The 16086-nt window shown below is 37.2% G+C and overlaps 1 pseudogene across 1 annotated transcript in view; it reads left to right on the top strand.

Moving 5' to 3' along the window:
• Nucleotides 1–5539: 5539 nt before the first annotated feature.
• LOC148571042 (uncharacterized) overlaps nt 5540–16086 on the top strand; it is a 39198-nt pseudogene continuing 28651 nt past the window's right edge. The window contains exon 1 of the transcript XR_015907672.1: nt 5540–6298. The product of XR_015907672.1 is annotated as an uncharacterized LOC148571042 (transcript). The remainder of the gene's footprint in view (nt 6299–16086) is intronic.

Below are 16086 nucleotides of genomic sequence, written 5' to 3'. Positions count from 1 at the left end.
CGTAATAGAGAAACTGGGAATCTATGGGGTACAAGCTACTAAAATCTCATTAGAGATGGCAGACAACTCAAGAAAATAGGCTTATGGACAAGTAGAGGACGTGTTAGTAAAGGTTGAAGGCCTTTACATCCCTGCTGACTTCATAGTCCTGGATACTGGAAAGGAAGAGGATGAATCCATCATCCTAGGAAGACCTTTCCTAGTCACAGCAAGAGCTGTTATTGATGTGGACAGAGGAGAATTAATCCTTCAATTGAGTGAGGACAACCTTGTGTTTACAACTCAAGGATCTCTCTCTGCATCTATGGAGAGGCAGCATAAAAAGCTTCTCTCAAAGTAAAGTCAAACAAAGCCCCCACAGTCAAACTCTAAGTTTGGTGTTGGGAGGCCACAACCAAACTCTAAGTTTGGTGTTGAACTCCCATATCCAAACTCTAAGTTTGGTGTTGGAGAGCCTCAACAATGCTCTGAACATCTGTGAGGCTCCATGTGAGCCCACTGTCAAGCTATTGACATTAAAGAAGCGCTTGTTGGGAGGCAACCCAATGTTTATTTATCTAACTATATTTTTGTTTTTCATGTTTTCTTAGGTTCATGATCATGTGGAGTCACAAAATAAATATAAAAATTGGAAACGGAATCAAAAACAACAGAAGAAAAATTACACCCTGGAGGAAGCACCTGCCTGGCATTCAACGCCAGAACAGAGCATGGTTCTGGCACTGAACGCCCAAAATGGGCAGCATCCCGGCGCTGAATGCCCAGAACAAGCATGGTTCTGGCGTTCAACACCAGAAATGGCAACAAATGGGCGTTGAATGCCCAAAATGGGCACCAACCTGGCGCTGAACGCCCAGAGTTGTGTGCAAAGGCATTTTACATGCCTAATTGGTGCAGGGATGCAAATCCTTGACACCTCAGGATCTGTGGACACCACAGGATCATCTCAGGATCTGTGAATCCCACAGGATCTCCACCCACCTCACCCTCTCTCTCTCCATTCATGATCATCCCTTCTATTCTCCATTCACCACTCACATCCATACACACACCCCTCCATATCCTTCATATCTTCTTCTTCTTCTATTCTTTCTTCTTTTGCTCGAGGGCGAGCAACATTCTAAGTTTGGTGTGGTAAAAGCATAAGCTTTTTGTTTTTTCATTACCATTGATGGCACCTAAACCTCTAAAAGAGGGGAAGGGAAGACAAAGGCTTCCACCTCCGAGTCATGGGAGATGGAAAGATTCATCTCAAGGGTCTATAGCTCAGTGGTAGAACATGTGGCTGCAAATCAAGGGATCCCTGAGATACCTCAGGGGATGCACTTCCCTCCACATAAATATTAGGAGCAAATCAACACCTCCCTAGGAGAATTAAGTTCCAACATGGGACAATTAAGGGTGGAACATCAAGAGCACTCCATCATCCTTCATGAAATTAGAGAAGATCAAAAAGCAATAAGGGAGGAGCAACAAAGACAAGGAAGAGACATAGAAGAGCTCAAGGACATCATTGGTTCCTCAAGAAAGAAACGTACCCATCACTAAGGTGGACTCATTCCTTGTTCTTACTTTCTCTGTTTTTCGTTTTCTATGTTAAGTGCTTGTCCATGTTTGTGTCTTCATTACATAATCATTAGTAGTTAGTAACTTTGTCTTAAAGTTATGAATGTCCTATGAATCCATCACCTCTCTTAAATGAAAAATGTTTTAATTCAAAAGAACAAGAAGTACATGAGTTTTGAATTTATCCTTGAACTTAGTTTGATTATATTGATGTGGTGACAATGCTTCTTATTTTCTGAATGTATGCTTGAACAGTGCATATGTCTTTTGAAGTTGTTGTTTAAGAATGTTAAATATGTTGGCTCTTGAAAGAATGATGACTAGGAGACATGTTATTTGATAATCTGAAAAATCATAAAAATGATTCTTGAAGCAAGAAAAAGCAGCAAAGAACAAAGCTTGCAGAAAAAAAAATAGGCGAAAAAAAATAGAAAGAAAAAGCAAGCAGAAAAAGCCAAAAGCTCTTAAAACCAAGAGGCAAGAGCAAAAAGCCAATAACCCTTAAAACCAAAAGGCAAGGCTAAATAAAAAGGATCCCAAGGCTTTGAGCATCAGTGGATAGGAGGGCCTAAAGGAATAAAATCCTGGTCTAAGCGGTTGAACCAAGCTGTCCCTAACCATGTGCTTGTGGCGTGTAGGTGTCAAGTGAAAACTTGAGACTGAGCGGTTAAAGTCAAGGTCCAAAGCAAAAAAAGAGTGTGCTTAAGAACCCTGGACACCTCTAATTAGGGACTTTAGCAAAGCTGAGTCACAATCTGAAAAGATTCACCCAATTATGTGTCTGTGGCATTTATGTATCTGGTGGTAATATTGGAAAACAAAGTGCTTAGGGCCACGGCCAAGACCCATAAAATAGCTGTGTTCAAGAATCATCATACTGAACTAGGAGAATCAATAACATTATCTGAACTCTAAGTTCCTATAGATGCCAATCATTCTGAACCTCAATGGATAAAGTGAGATGCCAGAACTATTCAAGAGGCAAAAAGCTATAAGTCCCGCTCATTTGATTGAAGCTATGTTTCATTGATAGTTTGGAATTTATAGTATATTCTCTTCTTTTTATCCTATTTGATTTTCAGTTGCTTGGGGACAAGCAACAATTTAAGTTTGGTGTTATGATGAGCGGATAATTTATACGCTTTTTGGCATTGTTTTTAGTATGTTTTTAGTAGGATCTAGTTACTTTTAGGGATGTTTTCATTAGTTTTTATGTTAAATTCACATTTCTGGACTTTACTATGAGTTTGTGTGTTTTTCTATGATTTCAGGTATTTTCTGGCTGAAATTGAGGGACTTGAGCAAAAATCAGATTCAGAGGTTGAAGAAGGACTGCTGATGCTGTTGGATTCTGACCTCCCTTCACTAAAAGTGGAATTTCTGGAGCTACAGAACTCGAAATGGCGCGCTTCCAATTGAGTTGGAAAGTAGACATCCAGGGCTTTCCAGCAATATATAATAGTCCATACTTTGGCCAAGAATAGATGACACAAACGGGCGTTCAACGCCAGCTCTCTGTCCAATTCTGGCGTCCAGCGCCAGAAAAGGATCCAAAACCAGAGTTGAACGCCAGAAATGGATCAAAACCTGGCGTTCAACTTCACAAATGGCCTCTACACGTGCAACACTCAAGATCAGCCCAAGCACACACCAAGTGGGCCCCAGAAGTGGATTTATGCATCAATTACTTACTTTTGTAAACCCTAGTGACTAGTTTATTATAAATAGAACTTTTTATCATTGTATTCGCAGTCTTGGTTACTCCGGTTCCCCTCTGGGGCCGAGACCAATGAACTCCATTGTCACTTATGTATTTTCAACGGTAAAGTTTCTACACTCCATAGATTAAGGTGTGGAGCTCTGCTGTTCCTCAAGGATTAATGCAAAATACTACTGTTTTCTATTCAATTCATCTTATTTCGCTTCTAAGATATTCATTCGCACTTCAACCTGAATGTGATGAACGTGACAATCATCATCATTCCCTATGAACGCGTGCCTGACAACCACTTCCGTTCTACATTAGAATTGAATGAGTATCTCTTAGATTTCTTAATCGGAATCTTCGTGGTGTAAGCTAGAATGATGGCGGCATTCAAGAGAATCCGAAAGGTCTAAACCTTGTCTGTAGTATTCCGAGTAGATTTATATATATTCTTTTGAAAAAGATAAACTAATTCCTTCTATTTCAAAATGAAGTTATTCAAAATTGTTGTACTATCTTCCCTAATGATGTTCATATTGAAACTGTTCGATTTAAAATTGCTTCCTAAACTTCGGACTAACTCCCTTTATGCTCCATTTCATTGCTTATATATATATCCTTGTTTGTTGATGATTTCACGTATTCCTTCAAAACCTTGCGAAATACCATCTCGTGTAATTGCAAATTTGAGTATTCTTCTAATTTCTCGCATAAACCTTTTGTGCCGTTTGCCTTTCTCTTCTCATGTTTTGTATTCCTTATATGCTCTAGTTCTTAAGGACACGATTTGTACGTACGGAAAGTGAATCTGGTCAGTATACAAAGTTATAAGGAGTTATGGAGTTTTGAGGCGACAAGAGGAAGTGATCATGCTTTGTTAAAAGTTATCAACGAATATTGTGCCTATTTGATTTTGGATTTTAAAATTTTTCTTGTGTTAAGTTATTTTATCAACTCTTGGATTACCTAGTATATTTTCTTCTATGTTTATGTGATATGATTTTTTTGGAGCCTTTAAAATATTCAAAAAGGGATGTGAATATAAATCTTTTCTCCATCTTATATCAATTTTCGAGGGCGAAAATTTTTGTAAGTTGGATAAAATGTAACATCCCGCATTTTTGAAAAATCTAAATATAAATAAATTGTGATTTTACCTTATTGAGTTTGAACTTTATAATTTTAGAAATTATTTTATTAGAAATAATTAAATAGATTCGGAGATAGTTTTATTTTGAATCAATTAATATTTTTAAGTAATTTTATTATAATAGAATATTTTGTATAATTTTAGAAATTGAAAAATAAGAAAGAATTGTATAATTTAATTCAAGTAACTTTTATTTTGAAAAGGTTATGATTTATTTTATTAGTTTGATATCTTATTTTATAAATTAATCAATTAAGAGAAATTAAATTAGTTTTATTAATATTTGGAGTTAAGTTAATTAATATTTTTGTGTACATTCTTATAATTGGTTATTTTATATAATTTCAAATTAGAATTCAGTAATGAAGGTGTTATATAATTAAATTTAAGAAATTTATATTATGAATAAATTATGATTTATTTTATTAGTTTGAACTCCTAGAAATTATTTTATTAGAAATGATTAGATTCATATTTATAAATACTTTAAGTTTAAGTCAATTAATATTTATGTACAATTTATATTATAGTAAATTATTTTATAAATTGAAATTAAAGTTTTGGAGATAGAAAAATAATAGAGATTTGTATGATTTAATCTAGAAAATTGATATTTGAATTTAAATTGTACTTTACAAAATATAATTAACTTGTTCATTTTATAATTTAAATTAGAAATAATTGATTGAACTTAGCAATATGTTGATAAATAATGTTTCTAAATATTTTTAATAGAGTATATTTGATTCTAAAATTACTCTACTATTCAATTTTATCAAAATATCTATTCATATCTATCCATATTCTTTTATAAAATCCTAATTTCTAACCCTAATTCACAAATCAAACTCAAAAAAACCCTAATTTCCCAAATTGAAAACCCTAAGTTCCTAATCAGAAACCCTAACCTACCCACTTTCTTCTCCCTTTAGCCGCACCATACCCCCTTTTCTTCCTAAACCTAACGTAGAAACGGAAACAGAGAGCAAAGAGAGAGGGAAGAGCTGCTGCCGCGCCGCCAAGACCACCGAACTGCAGCCGCAAGGAGCCCGTGCCACCATCGTCGTCATCCTCGTGAACTGCAACGTCACCGTTCAACCTCGTCCCGCCGCGTCTCCATGGTCGCCATTGCTGCGAGCTCGCCACCGTCGAGAAGCTGCCGTCGCGTCTTGTCCCGCCGTCACCACCGTTGCCCTGGAGCTCGCCCGCCGTCGTCGTTGAGGGGCCAGCAGAGAGAGAGAACGAGCGCGGGTCAGGGTCGCCACCAAGAAGAGGAGTTATGCTCCACGCCGCCGTCGCCACCAGCCCACAACCACCACTGCGAGGGTTCCGTCGCTGTCATTCCAGTGTCGCCGTTCGTGCCCTTCGTAACCGTCGCCGTCGCCGAGCCGTTGCATCGCCGGACATCATCGCTGGAGGACCGAATGGAGAAGCTAGCCAGTTCTGCTTCTGCCTCTGGTTTCTGGAATCTGAGAAGACGCAATCGCCGCTGCTGGAACTGTTATTGTTGGCGTGGCCCTGTTCTGGCTCTACTCTGAATTGTTACTGCTGCTGTTTGGCTGATGCTGAAGCTTTCCACCACCACTGGAGCTGCCCGGAAACCCTGTTGTTGCTGCTCCGATAATTTATTGTAAGCTATCTGTAGTTCCAATTTTATTGAACTCATTTCCATTTCCGACTCCATTGAATTTGAACTCTATTTTGTTGCCACCGTGGTTACTACTGCGAGAGTGAAGAATGAATCGGAAATAATGCTGCTGCCGTTGATCGGAGATGCCAAACTGTTGCTGCTACTACTTTGAGATGATATGGCTGCTATTAAGGTTGTTGTTCATGAGTGCAGCATTCCCAATTTCTATGGATTTCGACACTTTGAGGTAGGGGGTTTAAAATGATTTTAATTTAGGAATGCCTACAAGGTTTATTGAATAACTGCAAATAGATTTAATATCTGTGAGTAATTGATTGACTATGTGAATATTGAATTGTGGCTGAAATTGTGATTGGAATGGTTGAGATTGCTATTTGGAATTGTTGATTAGTGATATTGATTGATTATGTGGATTGGGAATTGCTTGATGACTAATTGTTGAGAATTTCTGAATTTTAATGGGTTATGTTAGATTTATTGCCGTTGAGTGGTTATTTGGTATATTGTAATGTTAATGAACTTGGTTGGTGGTTGATTTGGAATTGGTTTTGAGGGGTTTTGAAGGGTTGGATTTTGAATACTAAATAGATTGCTGAAAAACTGATTTTTGAAATTAAAAGGTGACTTTGGAAGTGAATCCGTTATTCAACGATAATCGAAATGATATAAGAGCAAAGGCTGAGTAAAGTATAGTAAAAGTTGTTGTTGGGACTCAATTTTGAGAAGTTTGAATTAACTATAGAACTAGTTATGATTTTTCAAAGTTAAAATGTAAAACTTGATTTTCTGCATTATTTTTAAAGGAAGCCGGAAACTTTGAAAAACTATAACTATTTCTGTGATTATCAGAATTGCGTGTGACCAAGTCTGGATTGAGCTTGGGGATATAAGAAACTGGACTGCTGAATTTGAGACTTTTTCACTAAGTTTATGATTTATGGTGAATTTTTGAATCAAGGATGTCAAAACTGGTTTTTCTGCAGAACGTTTAACGCAGCAGCAACTTGATTCCTCTATTGGAAATTCTGCAGTTAGAATTTTGAAATGGAACCAATTTTAAATGAAACTTTAGTCTTATTACTTTAATTTCATAAAAATTTAGAATTGTTAGAGTTGTGGTTTTAAAGATTTGGATTTTCAAAGAAAGATGTTTTATGCAGTAAAAGTCAGGCTTTGTTTTCTAAGTCAGTAACTTTGAGGTTTTATAATTTTTAACTCTGGAGTGACATTGAGATGCAACCAATTGGAGGTGAAAGTTGAGTATGTTTAGTATATATGATTCAAATTTCAGGGTTTTCCATATTTTAATAAGTGAGTTATGGGACTTGGAAGAGGTTTACCTAACTTCTAAGCTATGTAACTCCTTCATTAAAAATGATATGATCCTGGAACAGATTTAGAAAGAAATTTGGATGAGTTATGTTTAACCACATTAATTTTGAAGGTGGTTGGATTTAATTTGGATTTTATATGAAATTTCAAATGTTGTATGGTGCTGCTGTCTTTTGGATTTAAAATACTGCAGAACAGTCACGGTTTTGCTTATATTCCCGAAGCTAGAGACAACAAAAAATTATGATTTTTGATTTAATAGAAAGTTTAACCCGAGACGGTCGCATGGATTTAAAGTTTCCGTAATTCCGAATTCATTTGATATTTTAAAAACAAAATGGAAATCAGGCTACCAAGTTGTGTTGGTAATTATTTTGGATATGGAATTTAAGAAATAGATTTTCTATTATCAAATGTTTTTGAGAATATATTGCTGTGGCAAATTCTGAAAGAGGCTGATGAATTGTTGAGAAAGAAGGAACTCGTAAGGGTGGATAAGTCCTATTTTTAAAGGAGATTATGTCCAAATTTTATAAAAAAATATAAGGACTTGATCAAAATAAATATTTAAGGCTTATTTAATGATAATAACTTCAATGGTTCTTTTGAGAAAAGAATATTTGGTTTATGAGATTGTTGGTAGGGGCGTGGGTCTAGTCCCGCTTGCTCAGTGCGTAAACCATTATGCAGGGATGGTGGTTTTGTCCCGCCTACAGTGAGGACGGTGGTTTTATCCCGCTCACGTATTGATAAATTGTTCAGCAAGGACGGTGGTGTGATCCCGCTTGCGTATTATTTTATGTACCCAGTAAGGATGGTGGTTTAATCCCGCTTACTGTGGAGGCAAGGACGGTGGTTTAATCCCGCTTGCGTGTTCCGGGCAAGGATGGTGGTTTAATTCCCGCTTGTCTATGGAACCTACGAATAAGGATGGTGGTCTAATCCCGCTTATCCGAGTCGGGTCTGGCAACATAACCGACGCGTGAGCTCATGGCCAGTAGGACAGGCATGCATCATATGCATCTATGTGACATTGTTTGGGTGTGTATATTGTAAATGGTTTGCCTAAGTGAATAATTCTGTTTAACTGCTAGTTGCTATACTTGATGTAATTGCTCTTGATTGTGTTTGAACCTCATTACTTGTGTTTGTAACTGATTGGCTGGATTGTGGTAAATTGGGTGTTGATTGAGTTGTTTGGGCCTAAGGCCGTGACTGGTACGTTTGAGGTCTAGTTTTGTATAAAGTATCTGACTAATCCAGCATAGACTTAATGAACCTATGCTTGGAGCAGGATGATCATTTATACCGCGTAGGTAACTTCTTTTATGTTATGGTCTAGTAAGGTATGAAAAATCAAACTGGTTCAGCATAGACTTAATGAACCTATGATTGGGACATGTTGGTCATTCATACAGTCTAGGAAACTTTTAAAAGATTTACAAGAAAAATATGGATTTAGAATATTGAGTAATTAACTAATGCCTTTAAAGAAAGTTAGTTTCCTTTTAGATGTCTATGAATGCAGTTAACTATTTGCGCTTTATTCTTTACTTTCACGGCATTCTCGACCTCTATTGAGAACATGTGGTTTGGTTCTCACCCCCAAATTTTCCACCCTTTTAGCGACAGGTTTGAAGACGCAATTTGAAGCTGCGAGCGATCAGTAGGCTTTCTTTATGGTTTTAATTGCTTTCATAGAGTCCCCTCGCTATTGTCCTTTGAGATTTTATTTTACATAGAGGGGTAGGTTTAGTATATTGTATTTGAGTTTTTTTTTGTCTCTTTTGTATAAGAATTATTATCAATAATATTTATGTGATTATTATTATTTGTGAATGTTTGAATTATGACTTTAATGAATAAAAAAACAAAATTTTCTGGAATTTTCTTAAAACTGAAACGCGAACTCGATACAAAGGCTCGATAATTAAGTAGTCAATACTAGAGAAGGTTACGTAATGTTCTTTCTAGTGGAAATACCCTGACTTAAGCAAGGTATTTTGCTGGACGGGACGTTACAAGGTTTATGTGATGAAATCCACTCAAATTAAGCTAAAAATATATCGTGAAATATGGACTCATTAATTCCTCCACACTTAAACAATAGCATGTCCTCATGCTCAACCACTCAAAGGAGAGGGATAAAAGGGTAAGCAACTTATTCAATGTAACTACCTAAATGCATGCAAGTTTGTATATACTATATATACATATCTATCTATCTATAGTATCCTATGAAATTGGTGAAAACAAACAATCAAATTCCCATGCAAGTATATAGACATATAGGGCTAAGCAAGGAAATAATCCAATGCAACCAAGATCTAAAGAATTGATTCAAGACATCAAAATGAAGCAACTTGCAAGAATACACGATAAGAGGTATGAAAACATAGAGTTGAGTAATTGAAACCCTCACTAGGTGTGTGTATACACTCTAATCACTCGGTGTCTAAGGGTCAATTCACTCAAATTCCCTCTAATCATGTTTTCAAGGATTTACCTTTCATCTAACAATCAACAACAAGTGATGCATGAATGCAATTATTATGAGGACTTCATATGGTCGTAATAGGGTTAGGGTTAAGGTGGGATAGATATGGTTAAGTGGACTAAAATGATTGAATCCTTGATTATTTTAAGTATCCAACTCATCCTATATCAACCAAATCAAAATAAAATGCAATCCTAACCTTACATCATTTCTTTTCTCACAAACACTCATGTATGATTTATCATTCACATCACATATGCATTTCTTATTCATTTCTCTTTTCTTTGGGGTAACTTTCATCCTCTTCTTATGATGATGTTTTTTTTTAAAGTAAAATGCATATGGTTTTAGTAGTTCATACATGAATGTTCCCATTTTCCAAAATTTTCAATAAAATGCCCAAATTAGAAATTTTTATTCACTACCAATGTTTTCCAAAATTCTCCCACACTTAAATGAAACACACTTCTTCAACCTAAGCTAATCAAGGATGCAATCCAAGGTAAATCATAGTTTTTCTCTTAAGGTTATGATGTGCTAATATCAAGAACAATGGGGGTAAATAAAGCTCAAAGGGGTTAACAAAGGTAGATGCAAAGGGTAGGCAATATGGGTGAAGTAAGCTTAATTCAAAAATGGCCTCAATCATGCTAAATGCATTCAAGACATCAAACATCAGAAATAAAGAATCAAGCAAAATCAAGATTACAATCATAGAAGGAGATATAGCACACAATGAACAAAAATTGTGGTTATAATGTGTAACCATTCATTAAAGCCCAAAAACTCACAAGGTATTTTGTTCTATCTCTCTTCTATATTCCACAAAAATTCATTTAAGCAAGTTTAAAAACAATTTCTCAATCAATTGAATAGAACGCCCTAAAACAAAATTCTTGGAAAATCTTTGTTGTTTTTCACCAAAATTATTTCCTATATATATGTATGTTGTGATGGATGAAATTTTCAAAATTTCTTAGTTCTCTTCCTAGTTTTCAACATTGCAAAAAAAAATAAATAAACATGAACAATTAGGACAAAATTGAACTAGGTGCTATACTATTCACATCATCCAATCACAACTTCTATCTATAAAATATATACTAAGAAAAAGATGCAAAATTCCAACATGCAATAGTTAGATATAAACTATGATATATATACCAAAAGAAAAATGCAATGCAACAGTCAAAACACTCCAAATATATACAAGAAACCTACTAAAAGAGATAAAAATAAAGTGCAAAGTGTTTGGAAAAAGAAAGTTTACACCCCCAAATGACGAATCCTCCCCCATACTTAAGCGTTAGATGGTCTTCTGTGTAAGAACACGATCTGAGGGGAATGTCTCTCAAGAGCTCCACCTTCAGTTGGCGGATGCGAGGGCTCGGGTTGCTGTACACACAAGTAAACAATAATTGAGGAAAAGATCATATGAGTGTGGTATAGTAAAAGACAATGTGTGTATTCTAAGTGTGCGCACACATTAGAACACACACATTGGCCGGGTAAAACGGTATCCACACAATTGAAAGAAATAGCATATGTTCCTCAATTAAGTCGCCTAGGTTGCAAGTAAACAATAAGCAAAACTTAAGGTACAAGAAACCCTATGTAACCACAAAGGTGAAGTGAAAGCGCAAAATTGGTATAGAATAGCACAATAAACAACAACCAATCCATTAATGGAAAGGAAACCACTTATTCATCATGAAACATAAGGAAAAAGTCACATAGTGAAGGTACTTGTTACAAAAAGTGATAAGCTTGATAAAAATCAAGTTAAGTCACTCAAACAAATGCAAAGCATTAACAATGAGCAAGTACCGGTCATGTGATGAATTTACTATGGAAATCGTGATGAACAATTAAGTTTCCACTCAATTCACATAATTCAATGCACTTATATAATTTGTCCTAGTGGTATAGTCAAAACATGAGTTTTCAAACCCACTAGGTACTAGCAAATTAAAACATAGTAAAAGTGCATTGGTGTAATTCAATTAAGAAACAACCCAATCAATCAATAATCAAACACTTGCAACTTATTTAATTAATAAACAACTAAGGTAAATAAAATATAATGACTAAAATAAAAGATGAAATGCAAACAAAATGAACATGAACGAGCATAAAATAGGGTGAAAGGGGAAGAAGAGAGGGGTGGAGAGAAGAAAAGAAGAAAAGAAGTAGAGAAAAGAGAAGATAGAAATGGTTTAAAACAGGGGAGGGATCCACGCTTAAGCATCGCAGATGCGTGCACGTGGTGTGCATGAAAAAGGGGATCGACGCGTATGCGTAATGGATGCGTACGTGTGGAAACAAAAAAAAAAACAGAGCGACGCGTGCGCGTGAGGTATGCGTACGCGTCGATGGGGAAAAAATTAAAAAGTTGTGCATTCGCGCTGTGCGTGCTAACGCCGCGACCAGAGACCTTATTTTGATGTGTGCGTCGGCACAGGGCTGTGCCCACGCACAGAAAGACGATTTTTTTTACCAAGGATCATGTGTGTGCGCGCACACAGGTCTATGCGCTCGCACAAGAGTGAAAAAAAGGCGTTCACGCACACAGGCTGTGCCAACGCTCCCACCTGTGTGGTTGCAAGTTGTCATGCGGATGCACAAGCCTGTGCGGCAGCACAGAGGGTGCGATAAGGAACATGCGTGCGTACGCATATGGTGGTGCGCACGCACAGACCAAGGAAAACAGGGGAGCGCCCACGCACACGCTGTACTGGCGCTGCAAGCAGAGGGCAATACAACGAGTGTGCAGGCGCACAGGCTTGTGCGCTCGCATAGGTCGCGAAATTCATAGTTGTGTGCGCACGCACAGTAGCGTGCGTACGCACAGATGCCCTATTTTGCAAAAATTTTTCTTTCATTTCTAAGGTGTTATGCCCTTGCTCAATCAACATTTCAACCCCAAAACATTCAAAACATCACAAAATCATGATCTATACAAAAATCAACCTATCTAAACTCAAAACTAAACCACTCCTAACTAGCTAAAAGAAGCAAGGTGCAATATACCAGAAACTATAAGCAAAGAGAAAGGGTAAGAAAGATGTTACCATGGTGGGGTGTCTCCCACCTAGCACTTTGGTTTATAGTCCTCAAGTTGGACTTTTGATTGAAGCTCACATCAAGGAGGCTTGTGCTTCCATCCATCCTTGAGTTGCCAACCATGCTTGCTCTTCAAAGATCCTCTAAGATCCCACACAAAGTACATCAAGCTCCTAAGCAACCTCAAGCAAATGATTGGGATCCCAAATTGATTGTTGTAGAGTTGTATGCCCGGATTCCACACTTCGGTTTCTCTATCATCCTCTTGTTGACTTTCACTTGCACCCTTGGATGAATAGCCTTCCGAAGCACCTTGGGAGCACCCACTTGAATCTTGGACTCTCCAATTTGGACCTTGCACCACTTATGATTTGAACTTCTTTGACAACCAATACCCAATCTTTCACCATTCAACACTCCAAGAAGTACCTTAAGTTGGTGGTCCGTCTCCAAGATAGCAAATTGATGTGGACCGATGAAGCTCTTTGAAGAAATTGTTACCCACTCAAATTGCCTTTGGGTTGGAATCACTCTTGTAAATTTTTGCATGTATGCTTTCACTTCTTGGGTGATCACTTTTTCCTCACCACTCTTTTCTAGCTCTTCCTTTTCTCTCTCAAATTCAAGAGTGGAAGGTTCCTCAAGATCATCGAGGGAGTTGACCAAGGTGGACAAAAAATCATTAGTGATGCAATCCATTCCTTGATCAAACGCCCTCAACTCTCCATTTACCTCTTCCGGTTCACTAGTTCTACCTCCCTCCTCTTTTTGCAATTCTAGTCCTAGCTCTTCTTCTTTCCCTCGAGGCTTCATGTTTTCCTCCTCTCTACACTCCTTCGTTGCTCCTCCACATTCCTCAAGGAGAATATCTTGATTGCTTGAGCGTAGTGAGGCTAAGCGGTTCACCGCTTCGGCTATGGTAGCCATGAACTTCCCTTGTTTCCTTTGAAATCCTTTTTGCTCTTGAAAGAATGCGAAGGTCTTGTTCTTCTTGGGGCAAGGGTTAGAGAATTTCACAATTTGATGGAAGAGAAGGTTCAAAGGGTGGGAGAAAGGTTTTATAGTGGGAAGGTGTATCATGTAGGTGAGGGTATTGAGGTGGCGTATAAGGGAGTGATGGTTCATAATGCTGGTAGCAAGATGTGTAGATATTTTGATTCCATGGAGGTGTATGATATGGTACTTGAAGGGTTGGTGGTTAGAGGTTATGTATGGGGTATCCTTCATATCCTTGGATTTGATATTCATATAGGGGATGGCTTGGGGAAGGATTTGCCTCGTTGTAATATGGGGAAGATTCCTCCTCCCTCCATCGCTTCTCCCATTCCTTGATACAATCCCAACTTGAATTCATCATACCCTACAAAACAATCTCAACCAAGCTCCAAGCAACAAGGGTGATAGCTCATCGAGGAAATAGAAAGTAAAGACTAAAGACATCAAGTATCAAAAGAAACAAAATCCTAATTAATAGCAAAAAAAAAAGCAAATAACCCAAAAAGTATCTATTCACACTATTCACATATTTACAACAACCAAAATATAGCACTCATGATTCTAGTTCCCCGACAACGGCGCCAGAATTTTGATAGAGAGAATTATGCCAATTTGGAAAACTAGATAAAGTAATTCCGTTGTGAGTATAGTCCAAACTGGCAATGGATCCTCTCAATCAAAATTCAATTCAAGATATTGTCAAAGTTCAAATCAAATATAAACCGAGAGTATTTAGACTCCCGGGTCGTCTTCCCTAGGAACTAATGCTAATGAGTGCATAAAGTTGGTTGTGGGAAACAATGGATGTTTTCAATGATAAGGAAGCAAATGAGATAAAAGAACAAGACAAATTGCAATTAATGAAGTAATGAAAGAACAAAAGAACTATGCATGTAATATAAACAAGTAAACTATAAAGTGATTGAAAAGTGGTTTAAAACATAAATGAAACCTTGACTTAGGATGAATTATGAAATCTCTTCCTTGCCATAACCACAACTATGATAATTATCATGAGTTAATCTTGCTTAGTTAACCCCTAACATCGAGGAGTAAGTCAAGTGATGAGCGGATAATTTATACGCTTTTTGGCATTATTTTTAGGTAGTTTTTAGTATGTTTTTGTTACTTTTTAGTATATTTTTATTAGTTTTTAAATAAAAATCACATTTCTGGACTTTACTATAAGTTTGTATGTTTTTCTGTGATTTCAGGTATTTTCTGGCTGAAATTGAGGGACCTGAGCAAAAATCTTATTCAGAGGCTGAAAAAGGACTACAGATGCTGTTGGATTCTGACCCTGCTGCACTCGAAATGGATTTTCTCGAGCTACAGAAGCCCAATTAGCGCGCTCTCAATTGCATTGGAAATTAGACATCTTGGGCTTTCCAGAAATATATAATAGTCCATACTTTGCCCGAGTTTTGATAATGCAAACCGGCGTTTAAACGCCAACTTTCTACCCTATTCTGGCGTTAAACGCCAGAATTGGCATAAAAGCTGGAGTTAAACGCCCAAACTGGCACCAGAGCTGGCTTTTAACTCCAAGAAATGTCTCTACATGTGAAAACTTCAATGCTCAGCCCAAACACACACTAAGTGGGCCCAGAAGTGGATTTCTGCATCAACTACTCATTTCTGTAAACCCTAGATTACTAGTTCATTATAAATAGGACCTTTTGCTATTGTATTTTCATCTTTAGATCATTTTGGAGATTATCTTTGTATCATTTTGATCTCTTGATCATGTTTAGGAGGCTGGCAATTCGGCCATGCCTGGACCTTCATTACTTATGTATTTTCAACGGTGGAGTTTCTACACCCCATAGATTAAGGTGTGGAGCCCTACTGTTCTTCATAAATTAATGCAAAGTACTATTGTTTTTTTATTCAATTCAAGCTTATTCTTATTCTAAGATATTCACTCACACTTCAACCTGAAGAATGTGATGATCCGTGACACTCATCATCATTCTCACCTATGAACACGTGCCTGATAACCACTTCCGTTTTATCTGCTATAGCTTGAGTGTGTATCGCTTAGCCTCCTGGTTCACGACGCATGGTTGCCTCTCCTGACAATAGAGCCTTCCATTCCGTGAAATCAGAGTCTTCGTGGTATAAGC

This window comes from Arachis ipaensis, chromosome B3 (assembly GCF_059453495.1).
Source record: "Arachis ipaensis isolate K30076 ecotype BB chromosome B3, ASM5945349v1, whole genome shotgun sequence".
NCBI classification, from domain to species: domain Eukaryota; kingdom Viridiplantae; phylum Streptophyta; class Magnoliopsida; order Fabales; family Fabaceae; genus Arachis; species Arachis ipaensis.
The sequence above is the reverse complement of the archived record's forward strand: the minus strand, read 5'-3'. Positions and strand labels throughout refer to the sequence as shown.